We start from the raw sequence: 5,910 nt of genomic DNA, 5'->3' as shown, positions 1-5,910 counted from the left end.
ACTTATAGGTAGAAATAATATGAAAAAAGCTGGTGAAAGCATCTATTTTAAATGTTCAGCTATTTCCATCAAAACTCTACATTCACTTCTTGTATTTAAAGTAATATTTTTTTAAAAAATCAAGCTTTTCCAGGTATCTGGGTGGTACAGTGGGTTGAGCCTCTCCAACTCTTGGTTTCAGTTCAGGTCGTAATTTCAGCATCATGGGTTTGAGCCATGCAGCAGGCTTGGAGCCCAGCACAGAGTCTGGTTAAAAGACTCTCTCTCTTCTGCCCCTCACACTCCAGTATGCACTCATTCTCGTTTTCTCTCCTCTCTAAAATAAATAAATATTTTTTTAAAACAATCAGGCTTTTCAAACTGTAAATTTTAAAGTAGAAATCCAAATAACTCAAGTTCCACGACTAGCACATTAAATAAATGCTTTGTTATTGTAACGCCTTTTTTTTTTTTTTTTTTTTTTTTTGCATATGGAAACTACTCAGTTGTTTTTGGTAATGATACAAGTAAACTTATAATCATTGGTAAAAATTCAGAAAAAAATTCTAAATAAGAAAATAAAATTAAAGTGTAATTTCATTTCCAGATATAAATTATGTTGAGATTTGATGTGCGACTTTCAAAAAATTGCCAAGCATAATTATAAATATTCACCATATATATTTTAAAATTATACACTATATAATGTTCTAGTTTGGTTTGTTCCATTAACAATGCACCACGAGTAACTTTCCATGTCCATATGTAAATATAAACATGGTTAATTTATGTCTGTGTAGTGTTCCATTAACTTTAGTCTAATATTTTTTTCATTTATTCAACAAATATTCATTTTACAGGTACTATATTCCAAGTACAGCTGTTTCACAGATAAGTAATTAAAGAAACATAGATCCTTCCTTTATGGAGTCTATATTCTAGTTGGGGAATATAAGTATAAACAAATAAATAAGTACCATTTACATCAGGTATTTGTAAGTATAAGAAGAAAACTAGGCAGCAAAAAGGAGATATAAAATGCCAAAGTTGTAGGGAAAGGAAGTACTACTTTATATAGGATAAGTAAGTGAAGGAACAAGACAGCAGAAAAAGTGGAGGGAGATTCCAGGAAGAGGGAGATAGATAATTGCTTGATATGTTCAGCTGTAAGGCCACTGTGGCTGGGGCAGAGTGAACACGGGGAAGAGTGAGAGGACATGGGGTCAGACAGGTTATGGGACTTTGTCGGCTTATGGTTTGGACTTTGATTTTTTTTTTTCACTTGAATAAAATAAGGAGCCATTGGAGAGTATTGAGCAGATTTGTTTGTTTTGTTTAAAAGGATCACAACTACTGCTATGTGGAGGATAGCATATGGGGAGTCAAGGTGAAAGCAGAAAGCTTACTTGGGAGGCTAGTTCTGTGCCCTGGGTGCACTGAACTGTGAGGATGGGAAGATAATGTGTAACTAGGAAGATATAATGAATTAAGTGAAAGGAAATCCATGAGAACAGGGCATCCTTGAAGCCAAGGTAGAAATGTTCCCAGAAGAAGGAAGTAATCCACTACTAATAGCTTCAGTAAAATTAAGACAGAATATTGATTTAGCAATGAGGATATTATTGGCGATGATAATGAGACAAGTATTTGTGGGCTTTAAGAAGCAAAAACCTAGACAGGGTGCATTCAGGATAAAATGGAAGCAGAAAAAATTCTGATAATCCTTTTCCAAGGAAATTTCCTGTAAAAAGAAGCAAAGAATCGGGGAAGTATTTGGAGATGGATGTGTGATCAAGGAAGGGATTGGAAATATTAGATTTTTCTACACCTTAAACACTTTTCCTGATGGCAAATAAAATCAAACGAGTGTTTGAGTCACACCTATAATACTGGTGGTTTCCTCCAGCTCTTCTGTCTCTCACCTGGAAGCACCCACCTGAAGTTTGCTTTCTCCTCCCCTGCTGTGGTATTATTGCTTGTTTTTCCCTTTCTGCATTCTACATCTGCCTGCCGCCTCACTGGAACTGTTAATAAGTTATATCATTTTAAGCAGATTATCATATGTTTACTTCCCTTTAATTCTTTCCTGGAAAGGACTTTGTCTACTTAATGGAATTATCATAAAATGGTTTCCAACAGCTTTTATTTGTTCCATCTCATTATAGATTTCTAAATAAATTCAACTTCTCTGTTGATGTAAAGCTCATTTCCAACTCATATTTTCCTAATAGGTGAATTACTACAAATAGAGCCTGAAAAATGGTATCTGAACCTGAAGCTTTCCATGTAATTTGAGTTTTTGTCCGCTGAGATGCTCAGAACAAACTTTCCTTTTGAGGATCATTCAATTGATGATGATATTATCTTTCCTGCAGAAATTTTATTTCCTACAGAATATTATTTTTCCTCCTTTATTTCTTCTCATTTTCTCTTACTTTGCATCTTTTTCTCCACATTTCCAATGCATCATGTTTTTTTTTTAAATATATGCAATGTAAAAATTACCCCACAATCAGTGTCTTAAAACAACAGTAATTATTTACCATCACTCACTGTTTCCATTGGTCTGAAATTTGGGTGAGGCTTGGCTGCAGAGCTTTGGCTCAGGACCCTCGTGAGTTATTTCAGAAGGAAGATCTTGAAAGCATCTTCATCACTTGTCTGGCACCTGAATTGGGAAGCTTTGAACAGCTGGGACTCCTTGGATATATCCTTATCTTTACGTAGTTTCTCTATGTGGTCACTCCACTATGGCACCTTTAGGATAGCCGAGCTTCCTACATGCCAATTCAGGGCTCCCACAGGGTATGTCTCCAGAGAAAGCAGATGGAAGCCATTAATGCATTTGGTGTATTAGCATCTCTATTTAACCAGCATCCCTTCCACTGCATGCTATTGGTTCAGGCAATTGCAAAGTTCTCCTTAGTCTCCTCCTAATGGGGAAATATCAAGCTAGGTGTTGTAAAAATAGCATGTGGAATAGGATATACACTGGTGCAGCCATCTTCGAAAGATTAGAATCTACACACCTCTCAAGCATACCAATCTCTTTCCTTTTCAAATCTTGTTTCTTTTCCAACACGATTATCTGACATAATCTCCAGTTTTACAGGCTTTATTTTTTTTATTCTCTCATTACTCTCCTGGCTTCACTTCCTTGCCTTCCCTCCTGAAGACTGTTAAGATATTTCTTCACATTCTTTAGTACCATCAGGTGCTTCTACTTATGATCCTTAAATACAACACAGCTGTCCATCCCCAAGTCAAATGAGCTCTGCGTCTGCGCCACTGAATCATACTGGAGAAAACTATATGGCCATGTTTGTTGGAGGCAACATCATAAATTATTATTATCATTACTTTCAGTCCTCAACTAGAATATCTGACAATTGCAGACAGCATTCAGTCAACTACTTAAAATCTTCCCCATTCTCAAAGATGGCTATTGCAAACATTTACTGCATTTATAAAATGTACCCTTTCATAACTTGCCTATCAGCAGAAATTTTTGTCTGCTTCTAACAAAAAATTCTCTTATTTTCTGTTTTAATTCCTCAACATTTACATTTCCCTAATAATTAGCAATGTTGAGCATCTTTTCATGTATCAGTTGGCTATCAGGATAACTCCTTTGGAAAAATTCCATTCACTTCTTCTGCCCCCACCCCTGTTTTTAAATCCAAGTGCTTGGGTTGTTTTGTTTTGTTTTGTTTGTTTGTTTTGAGTTGTAAGAGTTCCTTATATAGTTTGGATATTAACCCCTATCCAATATATGGTTGGCAAATATTTTTCTTCTATTTCATAGATTGCCTCTTCACATTTTTTCATTGTTTCTTTTGTTGCGCAGAAGCTTTTGAGAGTGATATAGTCCCATTGTTGATTTTTTTGGTTTTGTTTGTGCTTTGGTATCATATCCAAAAAATCATTGCCAAGAATAATGTCAAGGAACTTCTTTCCCAGTTTTCCTCTAGAAGTTTTGTAGTATCAAGTCGTATACTTAAGTCTTTAATTCATTTCAAGTTAATTTTTGTGAGTGATGTAATAAAAAAAAACTAATTTCATTTTTCTGCATTTGGTTATCCAATTTCCCAACACTACTTGTTGAAGAGACTATACATTTTCCATTGAGTATTCTTGGCTTCCTGGTTAAATATTAGTTGACCATATATGTGTGAGTTTATTTCTGGACCTCCTACTTTGTTTTGATGATGATCTATGTGTCTTTTTTTGTGCCAGAACCATACTGTTTTGATTACTACAACATTTTAATATAGTTTGACATCAGAAGTATGAGGCCTCCAGCTTTTTACTTCTTTCTCAGGATTTCCTTGCCTCTTCAGGGTCTTTTGTGGTTTTATACAAACTTTAGGGCTTTTTTTCTATTTCTGTGAAAAATGTCAACAGAACATTGATAGGGATTCCATTGAATGTATTAATGTCTTTGAGTAGGTATGGACATTTTAACAATAATTCCGTGAACATCATATCCCATTTATTTGTGTCTTCTTCAACGTTTTTCATTAAAGTCTCATGGTTTTCATGGCACAGAGCTTTCATTTTTTGGTTAAATTTGGTCTTAATATTTTAATTTTTGATGCTATTGTGAATGTGATGGTTTTCTATATTTTTTCCAGATGTTTCATTGTTACAACATAGGAATGCAACTGATTTCTGTATGTTGATTTTATTTCCTGCAACTTTACTGAATTCATTGATTAGTTTCAACATCTTTTTTGTTGATCTTTAAGATTTCCTATATGTAAGATTGTATTATCTGCAATGAACAACAATTGTACTTCTCCATTTTAATTTAGAATCTTTTTATTTATTTGTCTTTCCTTATAGCTCTACCTAGGACTTCCTGTACTATGTTAAATAAGAGGTGAGTGTGGACAGCCTTGTCTTAGTCTTTATCTTAGAGGAAAAGCTTTCAAACTTTTACCCTTGACTATGATGTTAGCTGATTTCTGCTTCTACCTAGGCAAAGAATTCAAGGAGTTCTGAGGGACACTGAAATGGGATTTTCATTTCACAGCAGGTGGCTCCTTGAGAAATAGCAGCCCAAGTATAAGCTGCACCATTAAATAGCCTCTAAGACTTGGACCTGGGACAGGTTTTGATGTGAAACACCCTTAGATATTAATAACACAAGAGGAGAAAATGTAGCTTGCTCTCTTCTGTTTGCAGTAGACACACCCATTCTCACAAACACACACTTACAAGCACACACTCAAAGATCGAGGAGGAGAAAAGAGAATCCTCCATATCTGTGCTTGTATACTAAGGCTGACATAAGGAGGGGAGTAGCTAGCAGAGCATGCTGTGGTGTTCAAGGTGGTGGCAGATTCTTGGCACTAAGATTAGCAAACTGGCTGCAGTGTTTGGGTGCCTAAGGCAACATATGCCGGAAGGAGAGGGTGAGTGTCATTGGTTTGGAGTAAAAGAGAAAGAGGACAGCTCACAGAATGAATGGCTACATAACTTTGCCTCTCCCATAAACACATACAGTCAGAAAAAAAGCTTGTTAACAAGAGGAAGACAAGTTCACAAATGTATTTAAGCACCTCAGCTACAGAACAGCACTCCCTCTGTTAAAGTGGATGGTGGCTTAGATCCATTGTAAATAGAATTAAACATTAATGTGACTTCACTTACTCCCCAAATCTTCATCTAGATATTAAATCTAATGTTTATTTTCCAGCCCTATTGCCACTGCCTTGGCTTAGATCCAGTCGTTATTCTTGAGGATGAATAGTTCTATAAAAACTTATCTGAGATCTAAACTTACAGTGTCCAAGTCTCAAATCCGTCAGCTACAGGGCCATTAATATACTCTCCAGAACCTCAGCCTAATCACATCACTCCTCTAGGTAGAATTCCTAAGTTGTTCTCCATTACATAACTCAAGTTTAAATTTCCATAAATATTATA

Source organism: Canis lupus, chromosome 12 (genome assembly GCF_011100685.1).
Source record: "Canis lupus familiaris isolate Mischka breed German Shepherd chromosome 12, alternate assembly UU_Cfam_GSD_1.0, whole genome shotgun sequence".
In the NCBI taxonomy this organism is placed as follows: Eukaryota; Metazoa; Chordata; class Mammalia; order Carnivora; family Canidae; genus Canis; species Canis lupus.
This window is presented reverse-complemented; position numbering follows the sequence as displayed.